At 44.9% G+C, this 19,023-nt stretch overlaps 1 pseudogene; it reads right to left on the reverse strand.

The window, feature by feature from the left end:
• Positions 1-10,915: 10,915 nt before the first annotated feature.
• Positions 10,916-15,460, reverse strand: LOC130196691 (protein NLRC3-like; annotated as a pseudogene).
• Between the last annotated feature and the right edge of the window lie 3,563 nt (positions 15,461-19,023).

The raw sequence follows: 19,023 nt of genomic DNA on the forward strand, positions 1-19,023 counted from the left end.
CCCGCAAGCGCAGGTCCCCAGCAGGCCCGGCCCGATAAGGCATGTGACATTGTTTTGGTTTTGAACCCGGGAGAGGACGTTCCTGGGGAAACAAGAATGTTTTTAAAGGGCTCCCCGGAGAGGGTTTTTTGTTTAAGGGGGGAAGGGAGGGCCCGGTTTGGGAAGGTGTTTCCCTAAAAGGGGCAGTGGGTGAGGGGGATTTGTTTAAAAAAAGGGAATTCTTTAAAACTTTTATTTTTAAGATTTTTCCCCAACTTTATTTTAGAAAAAAAACCGGATAAATTTCTTCCATTTTTCCCATTTTTCCCTTTTAAATTTTGGGCCCCAGGCCCGAACCCTTTTTCCAAAAAATTTTCCCGGTCTTTCCCAAACCTTTAAACAAATCCTTTCGCAAGAGGGCCGACCAAGGCCTTTCCCCCGGCGGAAACCAAGGGTGAATGTTTAGGGCTATCTGGAAAGAAAACCATTTAAAGGCCTTTTTCCATCAAAAAAATTAATTCAAGAAAGGGGTTTCGCGGGAAGGGGAAACCCCCCCAAGCCCAAAGGGCCCAATACCCAAAAAATCAGACCCTCGGTTCAGCTGGGAGCCCGCCGAGACTGGAGGGGGGTTTTTTGGGGCTGATCCCAAAAAAAGGCCTTCCCCTTTCCCCCCAGGACGACTTTAAAAACCCAAACCCAAAACCCGGTTTTTTCCTCCTAACTTTTTGAAATTTTAAAACGAGGGCTTTTCTTTTTTTACCCTGGGAAAAGCTTTAGAAAACCTAGGGAAAAAAAAGAAAAATGACGCCAACTGGCACTAAAAGTGAGCAAGTTTTGGAAACCAAAGGGTTTCCCAGTGGAAACGGCGGAGAAAAGGGTTTGGGGAAAAAAATTCCCTTTCTTAGGGAAGGGAATTGACCAAGGCCCAACCCAAACCCTTTTAAACCCTTAACCTTTAAAAAGGGAAAAAGGGGGGCTTTTTTGGGGGAAAAAAACCATGGGGCCCCAAAAAAAAAAAATTGTTTTTGGCCGCAAAATTGAAAACAAGGGGAATCTGGGAAAAACCCCGGTGTTCCATGGCCCTCTTTGGGGGTGTTGGGGCCTTTTTCATTTGAAACAAACCAGTGGGGGTGCCCCCCCCGGTTTTTATCCTGAGGCTTTTAAAACCCTTTTTTTCCCAAGACGGAATGTTACAAGGGGAAAAACCCTTCTGTTTGGGTTTAAAAATTTAAAATCCCCGGGTCAAAAAATTTCAGGGGAAAAGTAAAACCTGTCCCTAAAACGGGGGCCTTTTTTTTTTTTTTTAAAAGACATTTAGAAAACACCGTCTGCCCAACCCCCATTTGGCCCGATTAGGGGGGGAAAAACTTCCGGGGCCCGGGAGAGGCCAACCCAAAATAAAGGGGACCCCCCCAAAGGCCGGGCCCCCGAAAGCCGGAAAGGGCCACAAATTTTTTTGGGGGTTTGGGGCAAAGACACCAACTCTTTGGGGTTTAGGGGCGGGGGCCCTTCCCCCATTCGTCCCCTGTTCCAGGGAGGGGAGCAGCCGGGGTTTTTGTCCCCCGGGGTTGGCCCTGGTGATGTTTTGTTATCTGGAAAGGGCCCCCAGGGGGTTTTAGGAAGGGGCCCAAACCCCTTTCCCAGCCCACCCGGGGAGGCCCCGTGGTTCGGTGGAAGGGCGGGCGGGGGTGGAGAAGGAGGGGGGCGGGGGGGACCCGCCGGGAACCGGAGGGTTGCTGTTAGACCCCCGGGGGGCCCCCTTTTATGGGGGGAAACCCGGCCCCGGGGGGAGGTGAAGCTTTACTGGTTCCGAAGCCACCCCCTAAGCCCCGGAGGGAAAACCGACCCCCAAACCCCCCAGGAGTTCAAAACCCCAATTTGAGGGGAACATGCGGGGGGTGTCCCTTTATGGGGTTTTGGGCCAGGTTTTTGGGTTGCCGTCCAAACAATTCCCCGGTTCCGGGGGGAAAACCCCGTTCCGGGGTATACATCGGAAAGGGGGACCCCACATGCAGCCCCCGGTGGTTGGGGTTGGTGGGGCCTTTGTGGGTGGTGGTGTTTTCCTTTTGGGGCTTCCGGTTTGTGTCGCCTTTGTGGGGTGTGGGTGGTTGTTCCCCCCTTTTGGGCCTTCCGGGGAAAAATTTTAAAGGGGGGCTTGGTCCCCAAAGGGGTTTCGGGGTTGGGTGTATGAGGAGGGTTTCCACAAAATGAGACGGGAGGGGGCCGCGGAGTAAGGGCCCCCGGGCCCCGGTTTTGGGAAATTTTCCCCCCACGGGGTTGAGGTTTTCACCATTTTCCCATCTTGTTTTGGGCCTTTTGGAGGCCCAAATTTTCCCATTTTGATTTGGGCCCAGTGACATCCGGGATGAAAGGGGCAAAACCCCTTGGGGCCCTTGGCCCCTGACCCTTCCCCTACCCCTTTTTGGGCCCCGAAATGTGGGGTTTACCCTTTGGGTTTAATTTGGGGGGTACCCTTGGGGTTGACCGGGCCCCTGAAAACCGGTTCCCGACCCCCGGGGTTTTACCTGGTGGGGCCCCTGAAACCCTTTTTGTCCCCCGACCCGGCCCTGCCCTTTTTGGCCCTGCCCTTGGCCCCTGAACCCCGGGCCCCTTTACCCTGGTTCCCCGAATTTGGTTTTCCCTTTTTAAATTTAATGTTTTGGGATTGGCCCCCACCCTTTGGCCCGGGGGCCCCGGGGCCCCCGGCTTCTTTTTTCCCCAAGGGGGGGGTTCAGGAAAACCTAGGAGGGGGAGGCCCCGAAAAAGGTCCCAGCCCCGGCCTTTTAGAAAAACCCCCCCCAAAGGGCAGCTTTTAAGTGGAAATTTTTCCCCCCAGGAAGGAAAAAACGGTGGACAAAGAGGTCCATCAAACAGGGAGAAAACTTTTAATTTCTTCCCTTCCCGCCTTAAAACCCCCTCAAGGGGTTCCAGGCTACAAAATTTATTCCGAAAACCAGTTTTTCCCCCTTTAACCCCCTAAAAAATGGGGGGGAGCTGGGTTTCCCCGGTGTTCCCCGGACTGGAGGGGGCTTGGGGCCCGATCCCAAAAAAACCGCCTCCTTTTTGGGTCCCACCCGAAAAAGACTTGGTTAAAACACACCCCCAAAACAAACCCAAACAGAGATTAATCCTCCCTGAATCTTAATTACATTCCTGAACACGAGGGTTTCACTTTTGGTTTTTAAAAAAAAGGATTTTTTTCCCTTTTTTTGGGGGGGGGTTTTTTTTTTTTCCTTTTTTTAAAAAGGAAAACCCCCCTTTTTTTAAAAAAAATTTTTTTTTTTGGGGGGCCCAAAAAAAAAGGGGGAAAAAAAAAAAACCCCAAAAAAAAAATTTTTTAAATTTTTTTAAAAATTTTTTTTTAAAATTTTTAAACCCCAAAGGGGGGAAAAAAAAAGGGGGGAAAACCCCCCAAAAAAAAAAAAAAAACCCCCCCCTTTTCCCCCCCCCCTTTCCGGGTTTTCCCCCCAAAACCCGGGGGTTTAAAAGGGGGGGCCCAAAAAAAAAAATTTTTAAAAAACCCCCCCCCCCGGGGAAAAAAGGGGGGGGGGGGGTTTTTCCAAGAAAAACCCCCCTGGGGGGTTTTTTTTTTTTTGGGGGACCCCCAAAAAAAACCGGGGGTTTAAAAAATTTTTTGGGGTTTTCCCCCCAAAAATTTCTTAAGCCCCAATTTTTTTTCCCCCGGAATTTTTTAAAAAAAAAAGGGGGGTTTTTTTTCCCTGAATGCTGGAGATTTAAAAAAAAAACCCCCCCGGGGGGTTCCCTTTTTTCGGGGGGGGTTTTTTTTTTTTTTGGGGGTTGGGGTTTTTAAAATTTTTGGGTTTTCCCCCCCTTTTTTAAAAAAGGGCCCCCCTTTTTCCCCTTTAAAAAAGGGGCCCCCCTTCCCCCCCCTTTTTTTTTCCCCCCCCGGGGGAAAAAAAGCCCCCGGGGGGAACCCCCAACCCCTTCCCGGGGGGGCCCCCCCAACCCCCCAATGGTTTGCCCCCCCTTTGGGGGGGGAAAAAGGGGGGCCGGGCCCCAAAACCAAAAAAAAAAAAATTAAAAAAACCCCTTTAAAAGGAGGGTTTCCTTTTTAAACCCCCTGTGGGGGAATAAAAAGGGGGGGAAAAAAAATTTTGGGCATCGTTTTTTCCACAAATTTTTTGAACCCCCCTTTTTCCCCTTGGGGAAAGGGGCCCCGGGGGGCGGTTTTAGTTTTCCCGGGGGAAACCAAATTTATTTTCCCTTTTTTGGGGAAATTAAAGTGTTTTTCGGGGGGGAAAGTTTTCCCGAATTTTTTTTGGGAACTTAAATATTTTCTGTCCCTTTACCAAAAGGGGGGTGAAACTTTTTTTGACTGGGGTGAAAAGGAAAAAGGGGGGAAAAAAAGTTAAAAAAATGCATAAAAAAAAAAACCCCCCTTATAAAAGTTTTTAAAAAACTTTTAAATGTCAAAAAATTTTAAAAAAAGAAAATTTAAAAAATTTTTGGTGGAAAAAAAATAAAAAAAACAAATTTTTAAATTTTTAAAAACAATTTTCCCCGAAAAAAATAAAAACCCTAAAATAAAAATTTTCCCTTTTTTTAAAAAAAAAAACAATTTTTTTTGGGGGTAAAATTGTTTTTTCCTTTTCAGAAGTTTTTAAGGCCCCAGAATTTTTCCCCCTGAAAAAAGGGTTTATTTAAACCCCCCGTCAGTATTTTTCTGTTCAACCCTGATCCCGAAATTTTATTAACCCTTTTTAAATTTTTTTTAACCCAAATTTTTTCCAGGCCCATGGTAAAAAGGGGCAGTTTAAACCCCCCAGGTGTTTCCAGGCCCTTTCAGATTTGTTTTCAGGCCCCGATAGGGAAAAATTTCTGCCCCCGGCCCAAAAAACAACATTTTAAAAAAAATAATTTTTTAAACCCCCGGGGGAATTTTTTACTTCCGGGGAAAAAAGTTTTCCCAAAAAGGGTATAAAATTTCTTTCCCCCTTTTTCAAAAGGGTTTCCCAGGGCTTTCGTGTTGCACTAAGGGGGAAGAATTTTTCACCCAAACAGAAGTTTTCAAACTGGGTTTTTTTTTTTTTTGGGCCTGGGATTTTGTTTTTATTGGTTCCCTTACCCCCTTCATTTTATTTTTATTAAAATTTTCGTAAAATTTTTTTAAGGGGGGGAAAATTTTCTTAACCTTTCGGAACCCCCTTTTACACGAACAGTTTTTTTTTGGCAAGGGCCCGTTTCCCCCCCAAAACCTTTTTTTAAAAAAAATCCTTTTGATAAAAAACCTTTTAAACCCGGGGTTTTTTTGGGGCTCTTGTTTGGGGAAAAAATTTTTTTTTAAAAAATTAAATTTTTTATTTCCTGTAAACACAAAACAACACACAGAGTTTATTCAATACACAATGAATCATTATTGACATCATGAACACGGTGGCTTTCACTTTTTCATCTTCTTCTGTAAACAGACATTTAGTTAAAATCGTCACTGAAAAGAAGATTCAATGAAAAGTTCTTCCAGTCCAGCAGATTGCTCTAACAAACTCGGACTCTTCCGCAGGAGGGCCTGACATGTTCATGTTGGTTGACAAGACATAACTCTGCTCAGCAGGACAGACACTTCTATTCAGTCCACAGCATGTCAGATGCATTTGCTGAGTCAATGCTTTGTCATCACTTGTGTTTGTTGGTCTCTGGTGATGTTTGTTGTCTACTTTGTATTTGAGTCTCACCTCTAGCCCATCATACTGTGTGCTGGTATCTCTGACTTTGGTCAGAATTGGACCTGCTCTGAACATAGTTAGTCTGTTACATTTGATGAAACTGTCATGCTGTTAGCGTCAGGAGCCTCTGTTGCTGAATGCTCTCACCTGGACCCCACACCTGGTTCACATCTGAATCATGCTGAAGTGTCTCTTGAGTGACCATGACTGACGCAGTGTTGTTGTTGACTTGTCATGAATCAATGTGAGGTTCTTGAGGATCAGTTCCTGTGGTCCTGACATCGATGGACGACATACACTGTGTGTGTGTCACTCTCTGTGTGTTATCTGCCTCTGGTGTGATGTCACTCTCGTGTGTGTGTGTCATCTGTGTGTGTGTTGTCAAAAAATGACTGTGTATCAGTGTTCAGAATCTGATTTCTGTGTTGATTGTTCAGCTGTGTGTCTGAAGATGCTCTGACTTGTTAAATAATGTCTGTTATGGTTTCTTTAAATGTGTTTTTTATGTTAATAAATATGTTATAAACTGCATCATTAAATAAATACTCTCATTTCTGATTTACTCACAGTATTTATTCTTTTGTTAAAAATTTCTATGTGAATGTGTCAGTCTGATTCTCTGAGGATCATTTTTTCTCACATTCTGTTGAACTGAAGTTGGCTGTCAGCTCAGTTGTTAGCCTGACCAGCTGACTCAGATCATTTCTGATGGCAGACTTGTTTCTGAGTCTGGTCTTACCATCTGACCATCTTTCTGGTCTTGAACACCACTCATGTTCTGCTCATGGCAATTATTCAGTTCTCATAGTGAAGTGTTGTTGGTGCACTGTTGTGACTCACAGTATGTGTAAGAAATGTGCTTTTCACTATGCTTCAATCAAAAACGGTGGCTGGTCATAGATCCGAAGCAAACGAGAGTCAAGACTGGTCACAAGTCGGAACTGATTCTTAATCCAGCTGTTCAAAAACAAACCTTAAGGATGACTGTCTATTGTCCGTCAATCCCTCTACAATGCTACATGTGGGGATGTTCACCCTGGCACCGTGCGATGTGAGCATTTTTGGGCATGTGATTTTACGCAGCTGCTGACGGGAGGGTGCCATGAACCAATGTTACTGCTACAACAGAGGCTCCTGGGTCTGACTTGGGCGAGTCAATTTGACAACGCTGCTACGAGCGAGCAGGTAGGCAGTAGTTCGGGCGACATGCGAACGCTAAAAGGTTGCCCTCATCAAAATAAAAAAATGTGCTGCAGCAGTTCCAGATACTTCGCCAATCACGGCAAGCTGATCTGAACCTTCGCCAGTAGGCACCATTCAGGGGAGGCAGACTGACTATGTGTCTAAGTTGAGAGTATCTGACTCTTTCCCGGGCTATTACGCTAGGTATCCTCAAGAGGCTAAGATCGGGTGCAAAAAATGCTCATATAACATTAGAACAGTTTTACCGAATGCGCCGTCCACGTCGCACTGCAAGTTTGCCCAACCACCCTGAATTCCAAGCAACTGGCCATTACCCTATATGTGGGACCCTGCAGAATGGCCGATGGCATTAAACGGAGTCTCGGTTCAGTAAGCACCCGCTTTCCTGGGATAGTGGCCTCTGCCCAGACCCCCTGTTGTGGAGCTAACATACGATTAGTCAAACAGGACCTTTGGCAAACCGATCATAAATTGTCACTAGCTTTTGCCCTGGTACAAAGGACTCCATGCCCGGGAGCTTGACTGCTCATAATTAGATGCTGACTACGGTTTCTCATGGCCATCTTCCCACGATTCACTGCACTCTCTTATACGTTGATGCGTTCACCTACCGCTTGACCCCTGCACCTCAGGGGTCGCTGTGTAACAACAATCGGCATTTCAAATCCAGTCTTATTTCGCGGCTTTAGTGGCTGCAGGATCGCGGGGTCAACGCAGATACTCGCCGCTAGTTTGAGGACTGCAATCAAAACATGCAGGACTGACGGGTTGCAGCGAATTTGTACTTCATCGCCCACTTTTCGCTACCACTTTAGCAGATAGAGTCACCGAGTTTGTGCCCAGCGGCGATACTTTAATCTCCGCGGTACCAATTCTCACAGGCGGCAGGAAACAAATAGGTTATTCACCGATGCAGCGCTAGCACCCTCTGCCGGCTCTACCAAGTGCCTTAGCCATAGCCAAACGATTACTTTACGGGAAATGTACACCCTAAATCTCGCGTTTGTTAAAAGTCGACGGCAGCGACGGAACCGGCAAAGATTCTTAGCGAAGGCATCGCCGTTGAGGCATTTTAAAACTGCAATGCTGTCTCAGTCGACCTGACCAATTGAAAGTAATAGACAGCTTAACAAGTACGCGGTCAGAAGCTTTAGGTGCCACCATGACATGCCGATTAGGCTTTGTTACTATACGCCTGTACTGTTAACACTTAGCATGTGGGCGCATTGACTTGCGTTTACTTACCTTTCCGAACTCCATACGTAACGCCTTGGCCCGAGTAGTGATATTTCTCGATTTATCGTTGTTCAGCGATGTACTCCAGCCAGATGCCATATGAATTTCTAGGGTCGGAGTCCATCCACTGGGGATCGATAGAAATGGGATTTCAACGTATTGGATGCCAGCACCTATCGTTAACAGATTGCTTGCGCATGCCGGATAAGTCAGGGATTTGGCTGATTTGGGGACTCAGCCCAATCTTCTACATCGGATTTAGTATTTAAATTAACCTCAGATATTCCGGACATGTGGGACGGGGTCATAGACCCTCTAACACCGGAGTCATTTACAGATGCCTCAATCGCAAAGCCTCGTACCAATTATTGAACACTGCCAATGGCCGCATAACCATGACTTCACATTGGGCCTCTGAGCACCATCCAGACTTACGATAAAGGAGACTAATCAGTGGGGCATAGAAGAAAAGATGGGCGTCAACCACCTGAGGACTCCAGCTTTTGAACCTAGGGTCCCTAGCTAGCATGCGTAAAGCAATCAATAATATGCTCAGCCTCATGGAACCAGCAAGACCTCGGCTCAAAATACATTACCTCGCGGCCCCATGTTGGGGTGAAGGCTGGATCATACGGATACGCGTAGAGACATCGCTAGCTTATCTTTACATGAGCATGTAATTACAGCCTAGCGCACCTAAGAGTGAGCTGAGGATCTCGTGATAGAAAGAGCTGAGCCTTTACAACGTTCAGAGCTAACCATGCGTCATCGAAAGACACGTAGTCAACACCGGTGTTATTAGACTGAAAGGAGAAATTGCCTCGACATTTCAACTCATGGTAGGCTACTACAGGGAAAGCTTAGATCACCAAACGGGGCAACACTAGTTCGTCGGTAGCAATAACTGAACACACAATGAACGCGTTGGCCCTCCACAGCCTGATAAACCCTTCATGTACCAGGGCCCCTTAGCCTACCATGACATCAGCTCGAGCCCCTGACCTTTCGCCCCTAGCAATTCCTCAACTGAAAATAAGTGGGTAGGCCCTTACCGATGCCTCAGAGCCCCTGCAGCCTGCAACAGAAGACTCGCCCAGAATGGTGGCTTAGGTAAAACAGTGGGGTTCGGTCTAGCAATCCGAATGCTAGCTGGCCAGATTGGACCCAGTCAGTCGATCCGGGTTTGCATGCCAGCCTTTGGACAATCCCATCAGCAGTGCACGTTGACCAATAAAACGACAGACTTTTTCACACTGATTTTGCCAGGCTCTGACACAGACATACGCATTATTACTCTCTCGTTTGATTCCCATCGATATGCAACACACAATGAATCATTAATGACACGTGTACCACGGTCGCTGATGGATTGTAGGGATTTCTATCTGAAAATTCACCCTGTACACGAGGGGTCCACAAAATAACCTGACCCAATGTCAGACGCTTCTGAAATCCGGTTGTGTGTTTGTTCAATACAAGTACAAAACATTTGCTATGGAAGATACTTGTGTCTCTCATATCAACCCTTTATCGTAAGTTAAAATCAGCAAGTGAAGGACGTCACACACTCAGTCTGTAGGCCATCAGCTGACTAAACCTAGCCCTGACATGGCTCTGAGAGTAACACAATCCCTTTGATCTTAGGTTCGCCCTACCCCCTATTGCTTCGGAAAAGCCTTTACTAATAGGAACGTAAACTCCACATCATTCACCCTAGCCTTGATCGACCCTATCCAAAGTACGCTTCTTCTGAGCCCCTACTGTGGCGGTTAGATGGGTTAGTCAATCGCGGCCTAGACCATGCGTCACTCAAGAAGAAGGCCCTGACCGGCGATGCTTAAGACACATGCAGAAACTATCATGAAATGGGCACTATACTCTATAATAAAAGCTGGTCCCAAAATGTGAGTCCTCCCCCAGCCTTAGGCTAGGCTAAAGGCCAATCTGGCCTATCGATTATCACCATCTTCGCTTCCCCCCATGATTACTCCATTGACCGTACTTTTGGCCTTCTGAGCTCTGGCCTGGGGCTAACAGTGGCTGACTAGGCCCTGACCCTGTGGCTTCTTCTGGACCTGTACCAGAGCTGTTTTAATTTGGCAAAACACTACCATGACATGGCTCTATCGATACCTGCTCTGAGGTTCGGTGGCCCTGGCCTCAAAGACTGCTATATTCTTTCCAGGTCCACTAAAATCAGTCGATTCCTGACCTGACCCCTGACCAGACCGCCCCTGACCTGACCCTGGACCCCTGAGCGCGTGGCCCTTAATGGTGGACCGGGTCAAAGGGCTTATTTTCCCCTGTGCCAGAGAATGAGTCCCTAGTGGCCTGTTCAGTAATCCATCAGCATGAGCCAGACAAGTTCTGTCTGGCCGCCCGTAGAACGGCTGGCTGATCCTGTGTCCCATAAGCCTTAGCCTCGGTCCCAAGGCCATTGACGTTCACGGCCAGGTTACGACCTGAGCTCCCATGAAACCTTTTTTGATGGATCATAGGCCGAGTCTACCACGGGATCCATCAAACAGTTATTGATTAAACATGAAGGTGCTACACGAGCAGCAGACAGTGAACCCACCTCAGAGTCTCCAGGCTACAACGTGGACTCTCCAGAAAACCAGTCAGCAGCTTCACTCCTGAATCCTGCAGCTTGTTTCCACTCAGATCCAGTTCTCTGAGACTGGAGGGGTTTGACTTCAGAGCTGATCCCAGAGAAGAACAGCCTTCCTCTGTGATCCAACAGTCTGACAGACTGTAAACACACAAAACAACACACAGAGTTTATTATATCAATACACAATGAATCATTATTGACATCATGAACACGAGTGGCTTTCACTTTGGTTTCATCTTCTTCTGTAAACAGACATTTAGTTAAAATCCCATCAGTGAAGGAAGAAGAAAAGATGACAGAAACAATCTGTTCATCATCCAATCAGATGAGTTCATGTTTTAATGTGAACTCCACTTCACAAGGTTTCCTGCAGCTGGTAGCAGACGTGTAGAAGCAGCTTACGGCCGGAGGATTCATGACTTCAGAGAGAAGATGAACCTGATCACAAGGATCACAACAAGTTTCATTTCAACACTTATTTCATTTAAATGGATAAATGTTTGGTTCTTTACGTGTGAATAAATAACTCTTTTTATGAGGAACATTGACTCACTCAAATATATATATATATATATATATATATAAATATATATATATATATACGATGAATAAAGTATGGTATACATTGTATAACCGTCAATACTCTTTGTGTCTCTCTGAGTGACAGTCTGTAGGTGAAGGACATTGGGCCCCTGACCTATGGCCCCTGACCCTGTGGCCCCTGGCTCTGTCCCATAGGCCTGTTCAGTAATCCATCAGCAGCATGAAGCCAGACAAGTGTCATGATTGTATATCAGGTATAATTAAAATCCTTGAGGTCCAGTTAGAGAGAGTTTCCTCACTAAAGGTCAGAACATCAATGTCAGATATGCGCTCTATGATTTTGTGCCATATGCATTGAAGTAGCCAACAGTTGTATTAACGTGTGTATGTAGTAAACAACTGACTGTCAAGTTAAATAAAGAAAACTAAATATAATAACATCTACAACATATTTATTATTACAGATTTTCAATTGAACTGGATTAATTATGAATAATACATACTCTAATAATAAATACATTATCTTCTGTTATTTAAAATAAAAGAAAGGCGGGATTTAAAACAGAAAGCTTTTTTAAATAAAGGACTTCATTTTATAAAATATTGAACTGAATTGTCCTGCAGCTTTAAATTCAGTTTCTTCAGGCGTCAAGCGATGTCAATCAAAAGAGCCAAGATATTATATTCTTGTTCTCTGAAAGGAGAAATGTGTGCAGGGACTCCATCTGGTTATGAAACCATTTGTTTCAGCTCATTTCTCTCTGTTCACATCAGTGATCATCAGTTAATTCATGTTACATTAAGATCATATTGGGCTCTTATCTTTATTTATAATTCAGTGAACCCACCTCAGAGTCTCCAGTCTACAATGTGGACTCTCCAGTCCAGCAGAGAGGAGCTTCACTCCTGAGTCCTGCAGCTGGTTGTTACTCAGGTCCAGGTCTTTCAGACTGGAGGACTGGGAGCTGAGGACTGAGGACAGAGCTCCACAGCTTCTCTTTGAGAGTTTACAGTCCTTCAGCCTAAGGGAGGAACAGAGATTAATACAAACAACATGTTCAATCAAAGTAAAACATCAATCCATTTAGTAATGTTAACGTATCCATACAGAGCTTTGTTGGAGGCTTTGACCACCGGCATCAGCCTCAGAAGAGCCTCCTCTGAAGCAGAGTATTTCTTCAGGTCAAACACCTCCAGATCTTCTTCTGATGACAGTAAGATGAAGACCAGAGCTGACCACTGAGCAGGAGACAGTTCATCTGTGGAGAGACGTCCTGATCTCAGGGCCTGTTGGATCTCCTCCACCAGAGAACCATCGTTCAGTTCATTCAGACAGTGGAACAGATTGATGCTTTTCTCTGGAGACACATCCTCACTGATCTTCTTCTTGATGTACTGGACTGTTTCCTGATTGGCCTGTGAGCTACTTCCTGTCTGTGTCAGCAGACCTTGCAGAAGACTCTGATTGGTCTCCAGGGAAAGACCCAGGAGGAAGCGGAGGAACAAGTCCAGGTGTCCATTTGGACTCTGTGAGGCCTTGTCCACAGCACTCTGGTAGAGATCTTTTAGTCTAGCTCTCAATACTTTAGGCCAACCAAGGCCTTCAGCTCCTGGTTGTTTTTCTGCCATCAGGTTGACACCAGAGTTGCTGAAGGTCAGATGGACATGAAGAGCAGCCAGAAACTCCTGAACACTCAGATGGACGAAGCAGAACACCTGGTCCTGGTACAGTCCTCTCCTCTCTAAAGATCTGTGTGAACACTCCTGAGTACACTGAGGCTGCTCTGATATCGATGCCACACTCGGTCAGGTCGCATTCATAGAAGATCAGGTTCCCTTTCTGCAGCTGATCAAAAGCCAGTCTTCCCAGAGACTCAGTCATCTTCCTGCTCTGTTGACTCCAGTGTGGATCCGTTGCAGCTCCTCCATCAAACTTGACCATCTTCACTTTGGACTGAACCACCAGGAAGTGGATGTACATCTCAGTCATGGTATTGGGCAGCTTTCCTCCCTCTGTGGTCTTCAACACGTCCTCCAGAACTGTAGCAGTGATCCAGCAGAAGACTGGGATGTGGCACATGATGTGGAGGCTTCGGGAGGTCTTGATGTGGGAGATGATCCTGCTGGCCTGCTCCTCATCCCTGAACCTCTTCCTGAAGTAGTCCTCCTTCTGGGGGTCAGTGAACCTCTGACCTCTGTCACCAAGCCAACACAGTCAGGAGGGATCTGATTGGCTGCTGCAGGTCTTGTGGTTATCCAGAGGCGAGCAGAGGGAAGCAGTTTCCCCCTGAAGAGGTTTGTCACAGCACATGCACTGAGGTGGACTCTGTGACATCAGTCAGGACCTCATTGTTGAGGAAGTCCAGAGGAAGTCGACACTCATCCAGACCGTCAAAGATGAACACAACCTGGAACTCTTCAAACCTGCAGATTCCTGCTTCTTTGGTTTCAGTGAAGAAGTGATGGATAAGTTGCACCAAGCTGAACTTCTTCTCTTTCAGCACATTCAGCTCTCTGAACGTGAATGGAAACAGGAAGTGGATGTCCTGGTTGGCTTTGTCTTCAGCCCAGTCCAGAGTGAACTTCTGTGTTAGGACTGTTTTCCCAACGCCAGCCACTCCCTTCGTCATCACTGTTCTGATTGGCTCCTCTCTTCCTGGCGAGGCTTTGAAGAGGTCTTCTTGTCTGATGGGTGTTTCTGGTCTGTGTGGTTTCCTGGATGCTGTTTCAATCTGTCTGACCTCATGCTCCTCGTTGACCTCTGCAGTCCCTCCCTCTGTGATGTAGAGCTCTGTGTAGATCTGGTTCAGGAGGGTTTGGTTTCCTGCTTTAGGGATCCCCTCAAACACACACTGGAACTTCTTCTTCAGGTTAGACTTGAGTTCATGTTGGGCTGCAGGCACACCAGTTTCTGGAATGACAACAATCACAGATGAACTTACTGAGTGGTGGTCTTCTGTTTCATTGTAAAGTCTTTAAAATCCTCTTACTGCTCTGCAGACAGTCAGCCAGCTCCTCCTGCTCCATTCTCCTCAAGAAGTTTAGTGTGATCTTCAGAAATGCTTCCCTGCTGCTCCTCATCTGCTCTTCATCCTCACCATCCAACACCTCCTCATCTTCCTTCTGACCAGCAGGGCCTTCTGGGTAATCTGGATTTAGGGCCTTTTGCATCTTCTTCAGCTCGCTCTTCATAAAGCTGACAATGTTCTTCTCAAGCAGCTGGAACCAAACATTACAAGTATATTAATTGTTTTTAAATATTTAAAATGGTGTATTGAGGTCTATTCAAAGCTTTGAAATAACTCCTTAATTTCAGTTTCCTGCTTTCATTTTACATCAAAACTGTACAAGTCTCTATTTTATTAGTATTGTTTTATTATTATTTTCTCAAAACTGTTTTACCTAATCTGTGAACATCGTGTTAATGTAGATTGTAAATGCATTCTGGGAAATATTATTGGAAATTTAATCCAATAATACCAACTGACAATGAAAAACTAGCAATTAAATTCAATTAAAGACCATAAAGTCTTGAGTGTCTAGATGTTGACATCAGAGGTCAGAGGAGGTTTAATAAATATGATTCGGGTAGGAATTTAGCTTTAATCCATGTTTCATCAAGTTAGGACCAGGAATACCGAAATAACCGAGAACCAAGTAGAATTGAAACTTCTCCCATCAAATGATTCCTGAGATCCGTCCTTTTTGTGCTTTCAAGCTTTCCTTTATTTAATGTGACGTGTGATTGGCCCCAAACATCTGGAGAGTACCTTCCTGTTAGCACCGTTAGCTGCTAGCTGCTGAGATGTCTGAGCTAGCAGCTAACGGTGCTATAAGCGTTGTTGAATTTGACAATTTACTAAAGCAAAATGTAAATTAGGATTTACTAATACACCATAACTTCATACATGTTGTTATAGAATGTGTGTTATTGTTTAATAATTTACAATATTGTTTGGTAATGTCTGTGGATTATTATTTAATGGATTACTGTAACACACTGGTAAAGATTAATCTCTTTGTGTGCCAAGAAACAGATCAGTGGCAGCAAGCGATGCCCTTCCCCCGACATGGAGAGAGGACCCTTGGGGAGCCCATGGAAGAGACCCCATTCATGCGATGCGCCGCATGTCAGAGTGATGACATCATGTGGATATGCGAATCTACCAACAGCCAGACGGTCGGCCAATGAGCGAATTGGGAAAGGTGTTACCTGGTCAATGTAACCAATGAGAAGTGGATATCTCCCCTGGGGCCCGGGAGGTTTAACCCTCCTGTTATGTTGCGGGTCAAATTGACCCGTTTCAAAGTTTGAAAATCTAGGAAAAATACTTCTAGGTACTCTTTCTGTATAAACTTCTTCTGCTTACCTTATTTAGTGTAATCAACGTAAAAACAAATACTACAAAAATATCATGTATTTGCAATCCCCCCCTGCAGGTCTATATAACAGAGATGATGTTCCCGGGTCAATTTGACCCGGCTGTGAAATGAAGGCTAAAAGTCATAAGAAGAGTCACGTTTAGACTATTTCTTTCTTTGTAAATGTAGGACAGTCTTTCTTACTCCCTCCCACCAAGTTTCAACACTCACACCTGTAGGAGCCATTTCTATACGTTATTTTAATGCTTGTATTTATTTATATTTTCTGAGAATTTGTGCCCTCTACAGGTCGAAAGGCCAATAAATAGGAGAGTGACCTGGGGGAGGTGCGGCTGACTGGGAGCACACAGCTTTTGACCTTGCTGTCTAATTATGTTGCTGGAGGAAAGGCCTCGCTGCTCTTTTGTGCTCTGAAACTTTATTTGTTGTTTTATTTTCTACCCACACGTTGTAACATCCATTTTGGTAATAAACCCACCACTTGGAACTTTACTTGGACCGCTTTGGATTTCATTTATTTCACAACACAAGCGTCAAAGAACCCCCAGTCACCGACAACAAACGTGACGAACAAATGGACACTCAGGATAAATGGTCACTATAACACCAACACACACACACCAACACACACACACACACTAACACACGCGCGCACAGACACCAACACACACACACACCCCGTTCACAACCCCATATATAAAGTTGTACACATTTCAAACTTCAAACAAAAGAATCAGGTGGCTGTTATGGGAAGCGTCTCTGTCCTGCTGTGGGCCATCACCCGACATGAGAAGCACACTTTTAAGGCTGCAACAACGAATCGATAAAATCGATAAAAATCGATTATTAAAATAGTTGGCAACGAATTTCATTATCGATTCGTTGTGTCGCGCGATTATTACGGCGCTCAATAAGTCACGGAGTATAAACAAAGTTGAGTTGAGCGCAGAGCGGCGCAGGAGAAACAAGAGCGGAGCGAGAGGGAGAGACGGAACGCTGCGTTGTGAGAGCCAATCAGCGCTGAGCTGCTCCGCTGTTGATGAATCTAATTGGCTGCTGCTGCTCCCGTGGCGCTGGATGCGGAAGTCCTTCACGTAGTCGGAGACACTCACGGAGATAAGTGTGCCTACGGGTGACGTCATGAACCCAGACACCAGGGCGCTACATGTCACGACGTGTGTGGCATTTCCACAAGAGTATAACGTAGAAAACGTGGTTATTTATTCCGTGGCGGATCGCGGAACATATTTTTCCACGGAGAAAGGCAACGGAGATAAGCCACGACGCCACGACGCCATTCGCTGTAACACTTTAACGGAGCGGAGCAGCGCGTGAGCTCTGATCGCTCTTTTAATGAAGTATCTAAAGTACTAAAAATATGCTAAATCACATCGTTTTTAACGTACGGTACTTTGTTAGTATCGATACACCGTGCAGCGTGACAGCAGCAGATGTAGCGGACTAACATTCAAGCTAACCTAACTTCCCAAACGCTGTGGACATCTGAACGCTGATTGGCCGAGACGCGACACGTCCATCAAAGATGTTTTATTGTGAAGAGCACCACTTCACATTTTTCCGCGTCTCACAGCAATCTCAACGGCAGCGGGCCAGGTGGAAAAAATAATAAATCGGAACGCGTCTCTGATATTGATCAGGGGGCGGGGCCACATGGGGACCACTGCTCAGGAGAGGAAAGCTGTCAGTCTGTTTGTGACGGTTCATCACCATGGTGACCAGTGAACAGGTTCATCACCATGGTGACCAGTGGGTCTCCAGGACCTTTCCATGACTTTAAACTACATTTCCATGATTAAACATTTTGTGAAAACTCTGTCTCTACGTGACAAAGTGAGAAGATGTAGTATTTAAAATAACAATTGGAATTCCAAAGCATACCGTATATATACCGTGTAAATTAACATTTGAAGAAAACAAATTTGCATTACTTTTCCAAATATTTTGGGATTTTATTTTTTTCAATTACTTTTCTAGGCCTGCTAATAGCCATTTAAAAATTCCATGACTTTTCCAGGTTTTCCATGACCGTACGGACCCTGTTTTGAATAAAGGGTTGAACATTTAAAAAAAAAAATGTTTTATCCGATTAATCGATAAAATAATCAACCGATTAATCGATTATCAAAATAATCGTTAGTTGCAGCCCTACGACACTTTACAGACGAAACAATGTTTATCATCTTCTAACTTTCCCCCTAAATACACCTTTATTGGACATGGGACACTAATGTGAGGGTTTCTTTCTTGTCACAACTAATAAATATGTCGTATAGTACTTCTAATATACTTTCTGTCTGACTGGGAGAGACACACACCCTGTCTCATCCCAATCTCAGACCCACACATTCTCTTTCTAACGACCCCAGCTGTGCGAGAAATACAGATACTATTTTGACGGGAACCTTTATTTTTCCCTGCGGGAAAACTCCACCCACACGTATCAGGGGAGGGCCAAACATACAAAATGGTTGCTGAGAAGTCCTACATTACACTCTGCAGATACATACGACTGCACCAAGAGGATGACTGTGTGCTGGCCTTTGGTCATCTTTTATCATATAATTTATGCATCTTAACACTAAAAATAAACATAACTAAAGTTTACTTTCAATACAAATCCTTTATGACTCATTTGGCTTGATTTTTAGTGGGCGGGTCATTATGACCCTGAACAGCACAGGTGTCTCATCTCTATTTATCTACATCACCCCATGAAAGAAAGAAAAAATTACAAAATGCAAATAAAATTTAGGAGAAAATACATGTTATGGTAGACTAATGCAATTTAGATTTAGATTCTTTCAATGTTCCTAAAAAATTGTTTGAACATGTATTTTTCATTAAAACGAGTGAGTGCTCCTGATTGAACTCTGATCTATGGAGGGGTAAATACATACCTGCAAACTCATGAGGGGTGAAAAAGGTGACAACGGGGGGGGGGGGGGGGGGTGCAGGTGACTTTCTTCTTTTTGTCACCACACCACATCCACGTTGTTTGAAGCCTCAAAGCTTTTAGAACCACAACTACAGTCATTTTATTGTTCTGACCACAAATCTAAATAATGATAATAAACAGTTTAAGAACAAAAGGTCCTCCGCTCTGACTCAGCCCTATAATGATAGTAATAACAAATATACATTGTCATTATATATAATATGGTTAAAGTCATTCATGAACCAACTTCCTTTTTTTTGCCTGAACAGTCCTCATGGACTTCTCCCTGAATCTGTTCTGTCTCTACCTGTTTGTCACGATACTCATATTATAACTTCTATACATATTACATACCTGCCATAAATATCATGATACCCGATACCAGAATTCAATACAATACCATAAAACAGTATGGTAGCATAAAG

Source organism: Pseudoliparis swirei, chromosome 7, assembly GCF_029220125.1.
Source record: "Pseudoliparis swirei isolate HS2019 ecotype Mariana Trench chromosome 7, NWPU_hadal_v1, whole genome shotgun sequence".
In the NCBI taxonomy this organism is placed as follows: Eukaryota; Metazoa; Chordata; class Actinopteri; order Perciformes; family Liparidae; genus Pseudoliparis; species Pseudoliparis swirei.